This window comes from Rhinatrema bivittatum, chromosome 12 (genome assembly GCF_901001135.1).
Source record: "Rhinatrema bivittatum chromosome 12, aRhiBiv1.1, whole genome shotgun sequence".
NCBI classification, from domain to species: domain Eukaryota; kingdom Metazoa; phylum Chordata; class Amphibia; order Gymnophiona; family Rhinatrematidae; genus Rhinatrema; species Rhinatrema bivittatum.
In genome coordinates this window covers 30480342-30488352 of record NC_042626.1, presented here as the reverse complement: position 1 = coordinate 30488352, position 8011 = coordinate 30480342, and positions in this window count along the sequence as shown.

Genomic DNA, 8011 nt, shown 5'->3' with positions numbered 1-8011 from the left:
CCAGGGTCTTCTTTAGTGAACACAGAGCTGAAGTATTCGTTTAATATTTCTGCCATTTCTTCGTCTCTCTCCACACATTGATCCTTTCCACCTTTCAATTTCACTATACCACTTTGGACTTTTCTCTTTTCGCTGATGTATCTGAAAAATGTTTTGTCACCATATTTTATCTCCTTGGCAATCCTCTCTTCCGCTTGACTTTTTGCCAACTTGATTAATTTCTTAGTCTCCCTCAGTTGAATCAGATATTCTTCTTTGTGCTCCTCCCTTTGGGATCTTTTGTATTTCTTGTATGCAGTTCTTTTAGCTTTAATTTTGTCAGCCACCTCCTTTGAGAGGGTGTTCCGGGTCCCTAGCACCTCCAGTAACTTTCTGGAGACCCACACACACACACACACACACACCACCACCGCCACCTCCCCATTTGTCTGCTCATCTGCTTTAAGTACATCTAATCCAAAATTACTAGAGTTGCAATCTGCATTGTCAATAATATTACCAAAGAGCTGCTTATTTTTTCCTAAGTTCTGCTATATAGATGTGGCTAGACCTTTATAAGATAAAATATATTTATACAAATAAATTAAAGATGAATAGGGGAGGATAAGCCATGAAAGCTAATTATATAGCTCAGGAAAGAAGCACAGCCTAGCAGGCAGCAATATGTGGATGCAGTCATGTCTTCACAAGGAAGATAATTAAAGGACCTATTTCAGCCTTAGGAGATCACACCATCTCTTCCCCCACCTTCCTCTTACAATAAGTATAGATGCAGGGTAAAGGCGGGATTAGGGGTCTGGAAATTAATCAGGCAATTGGCTTGATTAATTTGATTTACTTTCCAGTCCATCAAATTTAAATTGGTGCCAATGTGCATTACAGAGAACCATTAAGACCTCAGGATCTAGCATAGCGATGGCAGGGAGGGAGGGTCCGCAGCTGATGCTCTCCTTCCTCCTTATGATATATTCTGTGCTTAGGGTACCAGGGAACCACTCAACTTGCCCTTCTATTCTGATGCACTTCGGTGCCATGACGGATTTAGCCATTTGAGGATGCTATAGAAGTGGCAGGCAGAAAGGCACTCTTCAATGGGAAAGAACTGGTTTTTTATTTATGTCGAGTTTTATATACCGTCATTCGGTTATGCCATCACAACGGTTTACAAATTTCGACAGGAGGGATAGTTTTAGATGGGTAGTACATCATGGTCGGGTATATGTACAGGGAGGGACAGGTACAGGTACAGTCAGTTTAAAGCTTACAAAGAATTACTAAATAATAAATTACAGTAGCGATAAAAATGGTCACCAAAGCTGACAGATGCCTACTCATTTATTTATTTATTTATTTTTATATACTGGTGTTCGATTTACATATCACATCGGTTTACAAATAATTTGAAAGGTGCGGGAAGGAAGTCCTTTCCTTTTGACAGGTACAGTAAATGATTAGAGAAATGTCGTAGGAAGTTATAGCAGCAACATGGGTAAAAAAACGGCCAAAAAATTTCAGAGTCATGTGGCTAAGAGTCAATTAAATGTTGCTAGCAGAGCTTTCACTTTAAAAGATCGGCCCCAGACCAGGTTTACCAGCATGAAGAGCTCTAGCCTCGCCCTCCCACATTCTCACACTACAAGACCATAGCAGTGGTGCACCACCATGAACAGCAGATACTCAGTCGGACGGGGGAGTGAATCGCGCTGCTCGTGCAGTGCGCTGTAGGCTTGCTGTGATAGCCAGGTAAAACGCTCCCTTGGAATGTCTTAATATGTCACTATTATCAGGTACTGAAATCAAAACAGAGCATGAAACAGATGCTTCGTCTATATTTTAAGAGGGTTGGGGGGTTTTTTTTCCCTGATGTTGTTTTTTATTCTTCAACAAAGTGTATGATACAATAACCAGCATATACATATCGAGCCGTGCCGCCCTTGTTTAACTAGTCATACCTTAGGGGGGAAATTTCACTGTTGTGTATCTTGGTTAAAACAATACCATGAAACCTGTTCTCATTCCTTAAGGAGACATTCAGAGAATCTTAAATGGCCTAAACAAGGCTAGCTGTGTACGGCAGATAGGATAGGATTCCCCCGGTTCCATGTTCTGCGGCTGTAATAGAATAGAGTTACCGGGGCCCAAACAGATCACTTTTTCTTCCTAACAACACTTTGCCTCTCACATTCCCAACAAAAACTTTGGCTTATTATTTTGCCACAGTAACATAGTAAACGACGACAGATAAAGACCAAAATAGTCCATGCAGCAAGGGCTTGAGGGCTGAAACTGCCACTCCATGCAGGTGACCCGCCCGCCTTCGTCGTAGACTTGTAACTGCCACTGTGTGCAGGTTATGCCCAAAGGTTAGTCTAGTTCTTCATTTCCAGCTTCTGCCATTTGGGATCCTCTGCCTTTATCCCATCCCCTTTTGGGTTCCATTAACCTTCTTGTCCTTACCCCCTCTTCCAGGAGGGCATTCTGTTCATCCACTAGCCTTTCCATGACAAACTATTAGACAATTAGTTCAATTCTCCTGTGGTGCTGCATCGCACCCTTATGCTGATAAACCTGGATTGCTTCAGAAGGGGATACTGGTATTGCTCCAGCATGGAGGGGTATCTTAACCCTCCCTCACTACTTCCTGGAGATGGCACCTTGCTTGCATCAGGACAGGGAGCTCTTCTTTTTACTACCCTAGAACAGGAAGAGGCAGTAAGACTAGGACATTTCCTTCTTCAGCAGGGAGAGTATCACCAGCACAGCAGCCTCTTATGAAATGAGAAAGAGTTCCTGCATGGAGAGAGGGTATGGTGGGGGTTAGGCATTTCCTGCAGTCTATGCAAGCCAGCTTGGTTCTTAAAGGGCACTAGGCCTGTGATGAATGCACAATATGCCCCCATGTTAGAAAAGATGCATAAGAATATAAGATTTGCCGTTCTAGGGTCAGACCAAGGGTCCATCAAGCCCAGTAGCCTGTGTCTAACAGTGGTCAACAAGTATCTGGCAAGTACCCAAACATTAAATGACTAGATCCCAAGCTACTAATCCTTATTGATTAATAGCAGTGTTTGGACTTCTGCACTCGGAACTTATCCAAACCTTTTTTTTAAACCCAGCTACACTAACTCCCATAACTACATCCTCTGGCAATGAATTCCAGAATTATGCATTGAGTGAAAAAGATTTTTCTCCAATTTATTTTAAATGAGCTACTTGCTAACTTCATGGAGTACCCCCTAGTGCTTGTATCATCCGCAAGAGTAATTAACCGATTCACATGTACCCATTCAAGTCCTTTCATGATTTTGTAGACCTCTATCATCTCTCCCCCCCAGCTGTACCACCTTAACCTATTTAGCCTTTCCTGATAGCAGAGCCATTCCATCCCCTTTATCATTGTGGTTGCCCTTCTCTGTAGTATCTTTGTTTTTCAATCAACTGGATTGCAGGCCCCAGTGAGACATTTTACCAACTGTAAATATATATTAGTCCTATATATGATTGCATACCCATCTAAAAAAAAATAGGAGGTGGGCAGAACCAAGCAAATGATGAGGGCCAGGGTAATGGAGCATAGGAACTGTATTATTTTTAAATTTCTATTGTGTCAAAAGCTTAAAGTTTGATTATCATACTTGGCAATTTCAGCATGCAGGGGGCTGCTTCCCCTCTTACAACTGCTGGCGAGCTACGAGTCGTGACTATGAAGGGTGTGGCTTGGAGTCCAACGCACAAGGCTGGCCCTACATTAGACTTAATATTCATTAATTTATCCGTTTTTTTCTTTAAATGTAGCTAATGTTGTGGGGTCCAAGGTTCCCTAGTCTCATCATTTTTTGATCAATGTGACCTAAGGAGTTGAAAGCTCTACCGTAGGTGATAGAGGAAATAAAAAAAAAAAAAATTTCATAAATGTGCTCCTGTTGACGCTGCACTGTTCTGTGAAAAACTAACTGGATGAGTGACTGATTCATCTGACCCCATTGGGTGACAGATGGCAGGATTTAATCCATATGAGAGTAGCTGAATTAGCAGTGTTGAAACCCTGAAACACCAAGTGCTCTAACTTTGGCCCTTCATTTTCTAACTTATTGGCTATTCAGAAGTGTAAGGTCCATAGGACAGAAACACAGTGGTGTAAGATTAATGCCCCTGAGAATCAGAGCCTATACAAACAAGACCTTGCCTTCTACAGGAATGCCAAAACACGTCTATTATAACAGAATCCTGGCATTTGGAAGCCGTGCATAACAGCTGTTTTAAACAGTAAAACAACAGACTGGTACTATTACCCACTCATGTTTATCCTGCTCCTCATGTGACTAAGGCATTATGTGATTCACTTGCTATGTACTTTAGCTCCAAGGTTTCAAATTTGGGCTCTTCGGTTGCATTAAATAACGCAACAAACATTGAGAAGAAGGCTCATACGTAAATTTGGGATCAGTTTTCAGAGATTTCACAGTGTGAAACCCTTAATATCATTTCTTCCCTATGTTCATCTACAGTTGCTTTAGAAGATCAGTTGAACAAGGGTCTAAAGTGTTGCTCCAAGCATATTTGCGAGCAGGTTGCAAAGCCCATTAATCTCTCACAACTCTTGGGAGAACTTCTCTTCTGTTTAAAAAAGGCCTCAGTAAGACCATTGCACAACAAAAAAAATGGGATTAGAGCTGAAGGAGTTCTCAAATTACCACCCTATATCTTCTCTTCTGTTCAAGCAAAAGCTATTGAATTAGCTGTACTGCACCAGCTATCCCAATTCCTCAATGAATATTCCATCTACTAACTACACATACATTCATAATACTTAAACACTTCTCTTTTCTTGCTTAGATACTTCACATCTGGCACATGCTTCATGCTTGTCCTTTTGGACATTAGTGCAGCATTTGATACTCTGGACCAGTGGTTCTCAACCTTTTTTCTATCAGGACACCTGAGAGATGATGCTCACATGCATGACACTGAACATATGAGCATCATGGGACTTAATATAAAACATACTCTGCATCCACAGGGATCCCCAGCTTTCTAACAAAGGATGCAGAGCAGAACTAAAACATTTCCCTGTACATAATACAAAACCAAGGGGGGAAAAAGCCACCATTCTGTACATTTATCAAACCTGCCATACCGCAGCAGCACTAACTCCAAGAAATGAAGCAGCAATAGCCCTACCCACGAAAATGCAGTAGTTCACCATCCATGCAATATCATATTGAGAAAATACAACCAATAATACAAATACTTACATGCTAGTAAAGTACCTCATCTCAGTCACACACACAGAACACAGAATGACCTACCTTTACCAACAAGAGAATTAAAAAAAACACAAATAACAAATGTGGAAAAAAAAACCTAGAATGGAAACCCCAGAAAGCCATTCTGCATGTAGTGCAAAACTGGAGAACTAGAAACTCCTACAATAAGCAAAGTTCAAAGATAGAAGAAATGCATATTCTCAAAACTGACATATTAAGGCTCTCCCCTCCATGCACCCATCACCCCTCGCTTCTCCCAACTACTCAGTCATCCCTTCACATGCTCATATCCCTGTCCAACATTCCTGACCCTCTCCACCCCTGCATCCTCTTCCCTGTGTTCCCTCTCGCCCCTGCTAAACTCTCCCTATCCTTCCCCACCCATCATACCTCTGACCACCTCTTTCTGCTCTTCAGCCCCCCCACCCCTCCATCTCTCCTTCCCATCCAGCAACCCCCACCCCTCCCTCCTCTACCTACCCAGCAACCCCAACCTCCTTTCCCCACCCCTTCCTACCCAGCAGACCCCTGCCTCTATCTTCCCATGCCTTCCTGCCCAGCACATTCCCCCCTCCTCCTGCCTCCCAGCCAGCAGCAAAGCCTTCCGTCCAGTCCAGAGTCTTCCTCTCTCTTTACCAGCAGCATTCAGGAGAGGAAGAAGATGAAGAAGTAGCAGCAGTGGATCTATACAGCATGCTCCTGCTTTCACATCCAAATGCCATGGGGTGAAGAGACCATCAGCGGCTTCACTGCCAGGCCAGGCAGGGGCAGATAAAGGGTCCTGCTGGGCCCCATATGAACAGGAGTTGATGGTATCTCACTCTGATCTGAGTGAAGGAGGAGGGAACAAACTCCCACAGGGCCAGGAAGAGGAGGAGAAAGATGCACAAGCAGCTTCCTGTCATACCCAAAAGAGAAGTCAGCCAACTCCTGCCCCAAACTGATGAGGAAAGAGCAGCTTTCTGTTTGGGCTAAGACAGACCTCCGGCCACACTTGTTGAGAACCACAGCTCTGGGCCATTCTATTCCCCTCTCACTGCTGAAGGAAATTGGGAGAACTGGTGCAGAACTGGCTTGGTTTTCATCATCTCTCTCAAATTGGATGGCATGGATGAAAATAGACTCATTTGCTTCCTCCTGGTACCCAATAAAATGGTGAGTACCTTAGCGTTCAGCCCTCTCTGCTGCACTTTTTACCATTCATTTTACACTATGATGCCAATTAGGCCTGACATAACTATGCAGGTGACATCCAGTTTTCCTTTCCTTTGAAAGCCTTTTGCTCTGGTACTAGCCAGTTCCTTTCATTATGCCTTACCTCCATCTAAAGCAGGGCTCGAGCACGAGAGATTAGTTCTAAACCTAGAAAACTGCTGCCCCTTGTACTTGGAGAGTCACTTCCCTACACTCTTCTCTATGAAGGTAACCCTATCATCTAATAAAGTGCAGGATTTGGGAATATATTTGGACCCAAGTTTTATCAATGATACTTTGAAAGTAAAGCTGTTATTGAGACCTCATTTATGAAATTAAAAACTTATGTCAGCTCAAGCCATGTCTGGAACCAGTCAACTTTTGCACTGTATTACAAGCCCTGATCCTAACTGGTCTTGATTATTGCAATTCGCTTTACACTAGTTTTCCCCTTGTCTATTATATGCCCTCTTCTAATAATTCAGAACGCCGCAGCTCACCTATTGACCAGGACTCACATTCATGATCGTGTTACACCTGTTCTTAAGTCACTCCCTGGGCTACTGGTTTATCACCAGCTATAATATAAAACTGCTGCAATTATACAGGACCTCTTGATCCTGTTTCATCTCCCTGGATTGAATCCACCTTGCAGATTCATATAGCCTCACAATTCTTGCATTCTTCAAGCCAGTATCTACTGGTTATTGCTTCTTCTAGTCTAACACATCTAACTATACCAAGAACGTGTTCTTTCTCCATCTATAGGGGAGAAGAAAAAACTAATACTTCACGCATATCCAGCATAGCTCTCTGCTTCAACGGCAGGGGAGAAGAAAAACAACCAATAAGGGCTGAATAACATAGTCTGGGTACACAAATAAGCCTGGGTGTAGCTTGCTTATTGCGGCGGTTACTACCCCTAACTAATCAAGCTTGATATTTCACTTGGATGCAGCTCCATCACTGCTCTCTGCATTAATGGCAGGGGTGAAAGGGAAATAGAACAAATGGTTACTAAAAGCCAAGAGAAACAGATAAGTATGAGAAAAAAGTGTGAAGCTTGCTGGGCAGACTGGATGGGCCGATTGGTCTTCTTCTGCCTTCATTTCTATAGTCCTGCACTATGCAACTCACTACCCAATAATATCTGTCTCACCCATGCTGGCAAAGGAATTCAAGAAACTTCTCAAACCAAACCTGTTTAATATAGCTTTATCAGACTCCCCCCCCCCACCTCCCATGACTTTGCTCTTTGTATATTATCTCACTCATACCATATTTTTAATAACTGCTCCCATTGTTAAGCAGTAGCATGATCAGATTGTTGGTTTGCATGTGTTTTAATGATCTTATGTATGGTTGGTTATACCCCACCCACACTTTCTGAAAGTGCAGGCAATAAATACTTTTAAATAAAAATAAACAAAACCCACATCATTGCTCATTTTGTGAAATTTAAACACACATTGGCAGAGATGGGGGGGGGGGGGGGGCTTATTGTTGAAGGGAGAGTGGCTCCTCTACTGCCTTAGAGGACTGTGGATTTT